Genomic DNA, 8995 nt, shown 5'->3' with positions numbered 1-8995 from the left:
GGCAAAGGAGAATTAAGATTGCTGATGGATTTAAGATTTTTAACCAACCAACTTTAAATAGAGATGTTATCCTGCATTATCTAGATGAGACTGAGGTGATCTACGGCCCCTGAAAGTCAAAGAAGGAAGGAGAAGTGTCACGGGGAGAGGAAAATGAGACGTGTAGGCCAGGGCAGAGAGCTGCGGTGGGAGAACTGACCTGGTTGCTGCTGAAGGTGGAGGACGGGTCCAAAGCCTGGAGTGTGAGTCACCATTGGGAGCGGGGCACAGCAAGGGAATGTGTTTGCCATGCACTTTGTCTGTCCAACATTGTTAATGTTAGGGAAACTACAGTAAAAGTTTTAGTTGTGGGTTGAATACTGGCCCCATAAAGATGTGTCTGAGTCCCAATCCATGGTCTCTGGAAATGTGGTCATATTTCAGAATAGGGTCTTTGCAGATGCAATATTTTGCAGTTAAAGCTCTCAAGATGAAACCACCCTGGATTTGCAATGGGTCCTGATTCTGGGGATGACTGTCTTTGTAACATGCAGAAAGGACAGGCACAGGCGGTGGCTGTGTGGGGCAGAGGCCAAGACTGCAGTGGTGCCCTGCAAGCCCAAGATCACATGCGCAGGAGCCAGGACTGAGGCACAGAGCACTTCCTCCTTCAGAGTTTCTGGAAGGAACAAACCTGAAGGCGCTGTGATTTCTGAGATCTGAGCTCTAGAACTGTGACAGACCACATTTCCACTGTCTGAAGCCACCCAACTCATAGTGATTGGTTATGGCATCCCAGGAAACTGAAGCCGCAGGTTGTGAAAAGAGGGGCTCTCCTCACTCACATCACTTGGCTCCTGGCCAACTCTCAGTAACCCGAGGAGACAGACCTGGCAGGTCAAGTCCCAAAGCCACACAGCAGGAGGGAGTCCATCACAACTGGCTTGTGAATGTGCTTTATTAGGCGTTTGGACTTTTAGTGCTTTTTGTTTAAACAAATGACAAACCTGCTTATACCTGAGAGGCAGCGCAGGTCCAGGTCCAGCGCAGGTTTGGAAGAGAGGCTGGAAGGTGAACCGAGTGCCAGGTTGTTCCCACCCCGCTGGGACCCACAGCAGCACAGGAGGTGGTCACACCTGAGAGACATGAGCAAACAAACGAGGGAAGAAATGAAGGGCAGGAGGGAAGGCCTGAGGGAGGACGGAGGGAGGAAAGTGTGAGTGTGACAAGAGAGAAGGCTGTCAAGTCCCAGCAGGGCATCTGGGTAAAATTAAGCCCTTTATATTTAATTCATAAACACTGTTGAAATCACTCTACTGCTGGCCACAAGCCCTTTGCTCCCCCATCACCTGCCCACCGCTGCTGTTTCAAGTCACTTCGGAGGAATGTTCTGAGCAGTATCCTATGCAGCAAGCTCAGGTCTGATCTTTAAAATTCTTCTTTCATCAATAAAGCACTAAACCATACCCTGGGCCATGCAGGTCCAAGGCACACAGATGTGCTCAGTGCACCGGACGTTTTCTCATCGGTCTTCTTTCATGTTCGAATTACCCCTGCGCCAAGCAGTGTCTACTCGGTAACTGGCAGCCGCATTTTCACCACAGACTCACATATTTGGGGGGAGAAAAAGAGCAGGTGTTCAGATACCTGCTTTTAGGCTGGGTAATGGATCACTGCACAGCTTTCAACCCGCTCAAGATGACACTGCAAGTCACAGGAGGTCATGAAAAATGGAGCAACTCTGATAAGGCTCTGCCTAGCACTCCCTGGAGCAGGGCACAGTCCTTCTCTGCCTCTGGGTTCACTGGCGCTTGGTTGCAGCCACTCTGTCTGCTGGACTTTTCTTCCCCCAGTTAGAGACAGAGGTAGATGGTCTCTTCATTTCCAAGGCCCACTGCAAATGCCACCTGTCTTGATGCTTCCTGGTAAGAGCTTCAAGGAACATATAAGGGACCCACCTAAATTGGAGTGATGATTGTATGTCACCCCATTGGGGCAAGTAATCAAGTGAAAACATAGACCAGAGTTCAAAGGAATTAGATCAACCAGGAACTACATGCTCTAAATTAGCATTTTGTTACTTCCTGAGCTCCTGATGGAAAGCCTTCTACCCCTAAGATGCCTGATACCTGCCATCTGGGCCCTCTGATGATACTCTGGATTCCCAGGGTGTTTAAGAGGGATCACGAGGCAGGAGCTGGGTAGTGCTCTCAGGCTTTCCCCGGGAACATCTGGGATGCAGGTTTCATGTTTTTCCTGTTGCACAGGTTACTGTTGTCAGTAATTCTGAGGTCCCACGGTTTCAGGCTTTGGTACCACGGTGACGGGATGATGGTGCGTTTTAATACTTACAAAGCATCGCTGCATGCGGTCATGATCCGGGGTCCTGGGAACAATGAGGCTTTGCTGCTCTTTCCATTTCTGCTAGGTTCATCATTTCCCCTGCATCGACCTTCTCAGCTTCTGCTTCCTGCCTTCGGTCCTCAAGCTTGCTCTGAAACTAAGAGAGATGAGGCTTTGCACTAAATTTCTCACTTGGCCACTCTTGGTCCTGCCCCTCTGTTGCTTGCAGGTCCCTACTATCTAAAGGCCCCTCGTGCTCTGCACTGTAAGCCTCTCACTCTTCTCAGCGTCCCTCTCACTCTCCTCAGTTAGATCATCTCTGAGGCAGCTGAACATGCTGGGTCCCGCCCCACGTTCTGTGGGATTGCTGCAGCTGTTATCTGGAAGCCTCGCATCACCGTGACCAGCGTCTTCTCCTTCACTCCTTTCTCCCTCCCAGTAAGCTAAACATGGAAATAGAATTACATGGAAAAAACTGAAGTGTAGTTGAGTTGTCGCCCCTAAGTTGCCCATTTATGGAAACTGAGGCACATTTCTGTGTTTTGGGCCAGGGGAAGATAACAGAAAGGTCAAGGCATGGTAATATGTGCTTTGGGATTTTTAAAGCTTCTCTTTTTTTAAAAATTATCAAACTGATTTGTATTGGTTTGATAATAAAAAATTATAGAGATTTATAGATAGTTTGGATACTTCTCAAAAGCACATAGATGAAAAGCATATGACGTGTGCGTCCACCTTCCAAGTTTTGTATGTATGTATATATATGCCATGAATCTTATTAATCTCTTTCACACAAAAAATCAACTTGATCACAGTATTACATAGCCTTGATCTGAAGGTGCTGCAAGCATTTAATTTTTTTTTTACATCTTTATGGCCATAGGGACGCCTTTTATACAAATTGGTCATAGTCCAGCCATTCCCCTAGAGGTGAAAAATTAGCTGATTTCTAATTAACAATTACTCCAAGAATTAATTATTCTAATACAAACAGTGCTGTAGTCAATATCTTTTATGTATTTCCATAAGTTTTTTAAATAAAAAATTTCTTCAAGAAAAATTCCTAAAGTTAGAGTTGCTATTTCTATGGTATGAACGTTGGGTATATAGAAAGACACCAAGAAGATTGCTCTAGATTACACTGCCATCTTGGTTTTCATTCAAAAAGGACAATCCCCGTTGAGGAGTCCCTTTCCTCGTCTTCATTCATCTTGGAGAACTAATACTATATTGGTCTTCTTTCTGGCTTGATAAGCTTTGGAACTGCCAAAGTTGGATTCTTTGAGAAATTCTACAGAATACTCAGGGGCTGTCAACAAGGTCCAGTATCCTTGAGTCATCAGATATGTCAAGATCAAGATCTTCATCTTTAAAGAATGGTCCATTAGAAATCATGACTGAGCTTACAATTCATTAAAAGAAAAATTGTAAAGAATGGGAGAAAAAATATTGATGCTCACCTGTGGAGACCTGACGTTGTCCTACCAAAAACCTTGATAAATAGGTAATATTTCACCTTCATTTTAATTGAGCAAATTAAGCTATCAAGTAGTCAAGGCATAGAAGGGCCTATATTCAAACCCATCTACCTGATGCTGAAAGTCACTGTCTCTCCTTCCTTCCTTCATAATTTACTGATGCAAGTTCACTTCTCAGAGCTGAGTTCCAGAAGCAGTGAAGAATGTACATCTAATTTCACCTTATTTATCTTGTGTCAGTTTTTTGTTTCTTTTTAAATATCCATCTGAAATGCATTTACCTCTCCAAGTGTCAGAAAGCAAACTTTCTCTGTGCATGTGCCTCTTGTTTTCATTAGAATCTTATGCATTAAAGTATCCTCTCTCTTTACCAAAAACTTAATATATGTTCATGAAGCCTTTGAATAACGTTGTATGTGGGATATCATTTGACCTGTCTTGAAAAATCTGTTTATAACTACAAGATATGCTCTGAAGGAGGTATGCATTCTCAAAGGGAACATTATCTGTAAGTTTCAGAATGATCTATCTCTATATGACATGCACTGGCTTCTCAAGGAAAATTCTGAGACAACTAGATTTAGACATGTTAGAAACTAAACAGAAGAGTCCGGAGATTAAATTCACAAACTGAATGGATCAGCAATGACAAGGAGCTTGTAGGCTGGGGTAGAGCCTCAGCGCCAATCTTAGCTCTCTGTCTCCTTCTCTGCTTCACTGGCTGACCCAGTGCTTACACAGGGACGCATCATCTTGGCCAGACAAGCCAGTGTGTTTTCAAACACTTGGCACATGACTCTGATCTCAGTGGATGATCATGGAGGCGGAGGCACTTTAAGAAGTGAAGAGATCCATGCCTTAAGTGAACTTATAATGGAAACTAAAAACAGGGATATAAAAGTTGACTCTTCCACTGTAAAAATTGGGGATGCAATATCCTCTTTCTTTCTTTATTATAAAAAGTGCAATGCAAAGTTTAGAATTACTTCCTATACTTAACTTTAACCAATTACAGCAAACAATTCTTTATTTCTTTAAGAATCATGCTCCCCCAACACATACACTTAAGAATCTAATAAAACTTTTGGATTTCCATAGACATAGCACACTCATATCACATATTTCAGTCTCAGGAAAAACGATTCCAAATTAAGATTTCCCCAGAACATCGACACTATTGGACATTATCTGAATGAGGGCAGAGGGGGAGATTAAGGCCACCTCGGGGGTTCAGTTGGGTATACCAGACCGGAAGTCAGAGCTCCTAATCCTTGCCATTTAATGAGTCTATGTTCTGCCCTTGAAAATTCACGTTGCAGAAAGGAGGACAAATAGGGAACAATTACGCCCCGAGGGTAGCAGTAGGTGCACACACAGGGGAAAGTGTTCCTGCTGCTGGTCAGCACTGCTAGATAGCTGTGAGTATGGACAATGACTCCTACTTAGGCTGTAGCAGAGGTCCCAGAAGAATCAGAATTTGGGGGATGCTATGGACAATTGGACATCACTGCATAAAAATCATGGTCCCTGATCAGAGCTAACTCGGGCCCTCACCCTTTCTCACAGTCTGCCCCCCTTATCTCAGTGAGGGAGCAGGCACAGTGGGGAAGTGATGGAACTTCTCAGGAGACCTACCAGCCTTTGCACGATGAGCTTGCTCTCATCTACAGTGTTCCCTAAAGACTGGGACACCCATGCACAGTCTCGATGGTCATGAATCCTCAGTTCCAGATATCCAGAGGCAGGAATAGACACCCAACCACCCACATCTGTACCTTATTTTCAGAGGGCTCTAAGTATGTCCCAGCCTTCAAAGCCTGCTTGTTCATTGGAGGATTCTAACACAGACAAGCAAGCAAGGGAAGGTGGTAAGGAAATGGCCTGCCCATTTGATGATGCTTGAGTAGATGGAGGAGCGTTATTAGAGTGACTTCTCCCACTTCCAGGACGCTGCCAACTCCTGCCACACCCCTCATGGCTCTCAAAGTTTCCAGGGGAAGAATGGCGAGAATATGGAGAAATAAAGTCGGAAGACGGAAAGCTGAGGTCAGGCACAGCCCTCTCCCTGGATGGGAGGAAAGGAGCTGCTTAGCCACCGCAGTGCGTTACCTGTGCGCTTAGAGTCAGGTCAGGTGGAACCAGGAGCACTGGGGTATTCTGTCTTCCTCCTGATGCATCCGTGCTTCTTTCATCTCCCTTTGATTGGCAAGTTCAGCGACTTCCGAACAAAGGGACACAAATCTGCACAAATGTGGCCTTTTCCCTTCAAAAAGTTGGGCTCCAAAGAGGCAGAATTGGCATTTCGAGTCTGGCTCTTACTTTCCTGGGCCTGTGGACACCACACAGAGGAGCAGAGACTTGATGGCAGGACCCAGGGAGCAGGGATGTGGGCGTCAAACAGGGCTTGGGTTTGAATTCTGATCTCATCTCTTAGCAGCCAGAGAGTGGCTTTCTGCCTGCTTGGTGGAAGGTGCTGTCGCGGTGACGGTCACCCCGACGGCTGTGTGTGGTTTTGCAGAAGGGTTTGGCAGGGCACGTGCACCTCGCTGTCCCTGAGCCACGGCACAGTCCGAATGAGGACAGCGGATACTGCTCCTCAGACACTCAGCCCCCTTCCCCATTCTCGTAATGCTACAATACAGTAACACAAATACCTAAGCTAACGGCAGGGGAAAGTGCCCACAGAATTTGTGCTTTAGCTTGTGGCACATACCAGGCCACATGTTAACTCCACTGTAAAGGGATATTTCATGACAAAGGAAGATGCTTGTATATATTCAATGGAAAAAGCAGGTCAAAATAGAGCACGCCATCTGATTCCAAATTTGAAGAAAGGTTTGAATACGAATAAATAATGAAGTGTGTACATACTTCTATGTTATATATATATAATGTTATATATAATGCATGTATATCTGCATAACCAAGTATTAGAAGGGGTTTCCTCAGCGTGATAGAATCTATGAGAGATTATATTTTTTCTTTTTGCTTACCAGAGTGACCCCTTGAATCTTCAGATTTCATTTCTTTTTGGAATTCAAGGTGGTACTTTAAAAGCCTCGGATTGGAGGAAAAAATGATGTGACCTGTGAACCGAGAGCATGGCCAAGGGAGGGCAAGGGCAGACCTGCCTTCCTGCCTGCCCAGCCTGTCTGGCAGTGGAGGTGCAGCTGGCAGGGAAGCACAGTGTGCCACCTTCAGGCACCTCACTTGCGCACCGGCATCCTGGAGGGGAGCAACAGCACCAAGTACAAACTCAGAGAGCTTCTACCATCCTTTGGGCTTCCCCGTAGTGGTTTCTGATCATTCACATTCGAAAAAGCACACCTTGCAACTAGAACGGAACATACCAACTCAGACACTTCGGGGAGAGCCCAGGTATCTGTGACACAGAGCAATCATTATAGATGAAAATGAAAACCACAGCAAATAAAATACCATCACTTTAGCCCATCTGAGCAGTCACTGGGGAACTGTGTGGAAGACAAGAACAGAGGGTGGGAAGGTGAGAGGAAGAGAACAGACAAAAAGCACTGCCGAAAAGGGTGGCTTCAGTCAGGTCAGGTCAGTGTGTGTGTGTGTGTGTGTGTGTGTGTGTGTGTGTGTGTGTGAGAGAGAGAGAGAGAGAGAGAGAGAGAGACAAGCTATTTCTGGCCAACCTGACTTCTTCTATACTGTGGGTCCTTCCAAGACTGTCCCCTGGTAGTCAGAGACTCCAGGTTATAGATCATCAAAGCTGACCCTGCTGACCCGTCGGTCCAACCTGAAATTGGGTAGAGTATGCCTTTTGCACAGACGTTGCTCCTGACCTGCTGTTCTGCAGGTGCCTAGGCCTTGAGAGTGACGGTATGGCCTCTGACCTGGACATTTCAGGCTCCACTTGTGGCTGCTTTCCTTTGCCAATGCAATGGTCACTCTCCATTGTGCTTTCTTTTTTTTTTTTGTCTTTTTGAGACAGGGTCTCGCTATGCAGTTCAGGCTGTGCTTGAGCTCCCTTTGTAGCCCAGGCTGGCCTGGAGCTCTCAATGATCATCCTGCCTGACCCCACTTGAGCAGGGGGCTTGTTCTCAGAGCTCCCGTTTCCCATGACGATCAGAGTTCCCTCTTCTGCAGGTTCGTGTGAGTGAAGGTGGGCTCAGTCTGTGCATGTGGGACACGTGGGCCGTGGCGCGCATACCCGCAGCAGTCGGCAGCCAGTGCTGGGTAACCTGAGTGCTCAGAGGCTTCGGGAACTCACCCGAGGGTGGCCGCCCTGGGGCCGTGATGCCAAGTGAGGTGTGGTGAAGTGAAAGAGTGAGCACTGGGGGTTTCTGTCCAATGGAACTTGTGGAGAGCAGCTGAGGTAGTGATCAAGCCAGAGCGCAGAGCACCCAAGGCCTCCCTGAGGGTACGGAGCGCCCCAGAGGCGCAGGTGCTCCAGCCTCCAGAATGCCAGGCGTGACAAGTGAGCCGGTTGTCAGGCTGTTCACAGAACCTCAAGCTCTGCTCCTCTGGCTCCTCCCACCCACGGCCACCAGGCTCACTGGACCTTCTCCAAAGCAGCAGCTTCACCCTGCTCCGGTGTCCCCCCACAGAGCTTGTCGGGGTGCCCAGCTCCAAAGTGTACATTCTCGGCCCCACTTCCTAAATGATAAAGCTGAAATCTAGGACAGGTGCCGCAAACCTACAGCAGAGTCATCAGGATCTGAGGCCTGGTGTCTGGTCTCCTCCCCAGGAAACTGTCTCCGTCTGTGTCCACGCCCAGCTCTGTGCTGACACGGAGCCTCAACCCCTCCGTGAGTGTGCGCAATGCGTGCCGGGCACTGCTTTGGCTTTGCTGCAGCTTTAAGTCACTAAGCACACATGACAAGCCCAAGATGCTCTGACGTTACCCCATTTCACAGATAAGGAACCTCAGGCACAAATTCCACAGGTAGTGGGGGACAGGGCCACGTCTCAAAGCCCACGGCCTCGGTCACCATGGCATAGCATCTTCTTCCATCCTGATGGGGAGGCACTGAGCAAGATGGCTTAGAAAGCCATGCTAGACCAGGCAAATTTGCTCTGAATTCCTAACTTTAGCTGCTGTCAGATGAAGCTCCTGTAGAAAACACATGGCACATGGCATGATCACCTGGGGTGGCCTGCAGACAGCTTAATCAGGGGCCTCCTGTTGAATGCACGGGTGCAGGGATTGGGACAACTAGCGGGGCCTC

At 47.3% G+C, this 8995-nt stretch overlaps 1 protein-coding gene and 1 long non-coding RNA gene across 2 annotated transcripts in view; one reads left to right on the top strand and one right to left on the bottom strand.

Moving 5' to 3' along the window:
* The window catches only part of LOC102023730, a 9694-nt gene extending 3575 nt beyond the window's left edge, over positions 1-6119 (bottom strand). The window contains exons 1-3 of the long non-coding RNA XR_264550.2: positions 5910-6119; positions 2332-2479; positions 997-1115 (exon numbers count right to left, since the gene is read on the bottom strand). This is a non-coding gene — a long non-coding RNA (uncharacterized LOC102023730). The remainder of the gene's footprint in view (positions 1-996; positions 1116-2331; positions 2480-5909) is intronic.
* Synpr (synaptoporin) overlaps positions 1-8995 on the top strand; it is a 181192-nt gene that overhangs the window by 81932 nt on the left and 90265 nt on the right. The gene's annotated exons all lie outside the window — the stretch shown is intronic.

Source organism: Chinchilla lanigera, unplaced genomic scaffold, assembly GCF_000276665.1.
Source record: "Chinchilla lanigera isolate Chin_1 unplaced genomic scaffold, ChiLan1.0 scaffold00116, whole genome shotgun sequence".
Taxonomy (NCBI): domain Eukaryota; kingdom Metazoa; phylum Chordata; class Mammalia; order Rodentia; family Chinchillidae; genus Chinchilla; species Chinchilla lanigera.
Note: the sequence above shows the minus strand (reverse complement) of the source record. Positions and strands in the feature narration are given on the sequence as shown.